This window comes from Gymnoscopelus braueri (genome assembly GCF_963280865.1).
Source record: "Gymnoscopelus braueri genome assembly, chromosome: 14".
In the NCBI taxonomy this organism is placed as follows: Eukaryota; Metazoa; Chordata; class Actinopteri; order Myctophiformes; family Myctophidae; genus Gymnoscopelus; species Gymnoscopelus braueri.
This window is the reverse complement of record NC_137619.1, coordinates 16,335,057-16,337,958: the sequence shown is the minus strand read 5'-3', so window position 1 is coordinate 16,337,958 and position 2,902 is coordinate 16,335,057.

Genomic DNA, 2,902 nt, shown 5'->3' with positions numbered 1-2,902 from the left:
CCCCTGTAAATTAATGCCCTACTTCATCATACAAGAGTATCGCACAAAGGAAGTAAAAATAGAAGATCTACAAGCTCACAAGGCATTGCGATGTGATATGTGAGATTGTAGAAAATCATAAAAAGAACAGATTTGGATTTACAAGGTTTCCACCCGAGAAAAAATATACTCTGTGTGTGTGTGTGTGTGTGTGTGTGTGTGTGTGTGTGTGTGTGTGTGTGTGTGTGTGTGTGTGTGTGTGTGTGTGTGTGTGTGTGTGTGTGTGTGTGGGTGGGTGGGGGGGGGTGTGTGTATATAATTTATATTATATATATACTGTATATCCTGGATGTGGTTTCCAAAGGGAAAAAAGTCTTCAGAAAAACCAAGTATGCTAAACGTAGTGCTTGTAATTGATTATTGTGTTACATGATCAATGGCTTCTTTCCTGGTGAGGAGACCACAATGTTGTGATGAATAAGTGTGTGTGTGTGTGTGTGTGTGTGTGTGTGTGTGTGTGTGTGTGTGTGTGTGTGTGTGTGTGTGTGTGTGTGTGTGTGTGTGTGTGTGTGTGTGTGTGTGTGTGTGTGTGTGTGTGTGTGTGTGTGTGTGTGGGGGGGGGGGGGGTTGTCCATCCGTGTGTTTATTGCTGTCTGTCTGGTGGTCATGGGGTATTTAAGAGTCTGCCAGGGATTGGGAGACAAGAGAGGGAGGAGGAGATGTGTGTGTGTGTGTGTGTGTGTGTGTGTGTGTGTGTGTGTGTGTGTGTGTGTGTGTGTGTGTGTGTGTGTGTGTGTGTGTGTGTGTGTGTGTGTGTGTGTTTGTGCGTGTGTGTGCCTGCAACCCGCACGCTCGTGTGTGTGTGTGCGCATAATGAGTGACATATTGTGAAATCTTTACCTACAAAGCATAGTCTTCTTCCATGCAAATGAGACTTGCTTGATAAGGATCTGTTTGATGGGACACATGCGGAATATGAGGCAGCTAATTCCCTCATTAGTATTCCACAGAGCTGATTGGCAAAGACCAGGGAGAGCCAGCCGGAGAGCATGTCTGCAAAACCCAATATTGATTTGTTTAATGGTGTCAGTGAGTCAAAATTCACAAATCTCCTGTCAATTGTTTATGAGGCTGTTTAGTGGGGCAATAGATGCCCCTCACTTAATTAATACCTCATTACGGAGATGTGATTATATGCTTGGACTGTTAATGGGCCCCTGAATTTCAAAGACCACCATAAAAGGTGTTTTTGATAAACAGAGCTGGGAATATTATCTGGTGGATTGGGGCTCTTTATTTGTTTCCCTTTTGTTTTGTCTTTGCTTTCAATATTCCGCGAGAATTGTTGTTTTGAAGGCGGCCTGATTTCTCTCTGATTAGGTGCTAGTGCAATTACCATGATTTCAGAACGAAGTGCAATCTGCCATCTGTATAATAATACTATTAAGTATTCATCATTTCATATACGAAGACTATAGTGCCAAACCATTAAAAACCATTATACATTTTTGTCTGTAAACATATGAATGGACGCACACGCAGGCGCACGCGCACACACACACGCACACGCACACGCACACGCACACATACAGATGGACACACACATACTGTAGATGGACAGAAACACTAACTGTACACTGTACACAATATCTGTGTCAGAGCAGCAGGAGGCATTTCAAAAAATATATATTATTAACAAAGAGGCCACTGCAAAATGCCATTAAATGGCTTGTAACAAATGGCAGAATTCATGAAAAGCGAGGGGGGCCAGTGTACACCTAAGCGAACACACATGGGTGATTTGCAGGGGCTCTCTATTTAAAGGTCTATAAAGAGAGTGATAATGGCACAGGTTTATGAGCACTCAGCCCAGTGAGACAGGCGGTTAGTGCTGTTGTTGTTATTCCCACTGTTCCTCGATGGCCACTAAAGCGGAAAAATGGATCTCCACTTTGGGCTGAAATATGAAGCTAGGCTTATTCTCCCTCTCTTTCTCTTTTTGTGTGAAAGGCGCCCAGGCATTTGCCTGCATGGTTATGGAGTTAAATGCTCAGCTCCATGGCTGGGCTTCTACACGCCCCCCCCCCCCCAACTACACACACACACACACACACACGCACACACGCACACACACACGCACACGCACGCACACACACACACACACACACACACACACACACACACACACACACACACACACACACACACACACACACCCTGCACAGTGCACACCCCTCCATTTCATTCCCCCTGACAGGATTAGCAGGTCTCCAGTGTTAGAAATACATTAAGTGGACCTTTGCAGTCACTTATTATGCCTGATTATGCAGCTGGAATGGGGAAGGTAGGCTCTGTTTGTAGTTAAATAACTTCTCAGATGCTTTTTTTTTTTTTGCTTTTTTTTTTACACAGCAGCAATCTTCAAAAGCGTGAACGGGTCAGCGGCTCAGGCACAAAGCTGAGATTGATTTCCACCCTCCTACTCTTTGTTCCCGCGGTTTTAAAGAGGACAGGTTCTGCTAAATTAGTTTGTCCGTGTTATTAATGGAGCAGCCCAATTAGACTCCCATACGGCAGTGTCGCAGCAAAACAATGCCGTCTGCACAGCTCTCCCACAGCAGTGACTGGCACAGAGGGGTCCCTCCCCATTAATGAAACGGTTAACTTATGTCGGCGTATAGATAGGATTAAGCTCCATCTGGGCAGTGTGCCACCATATAGGTAGGAAGTCTGCACACTTGAAATACCATCGAGTGTCAGCAGCTGTCCAGTGTCCTCGCTCAATATATGGCACCTCAGAGTGATGCATTGTGGGATCTTCTCAGGTCGAGGCTGTATATAACACATCAACAGCATCACCCGAGACTCGAAACGTGCCTAATGTTGACTCCGCTTGTTTTGACAGCTGGTACAAAACAATTTC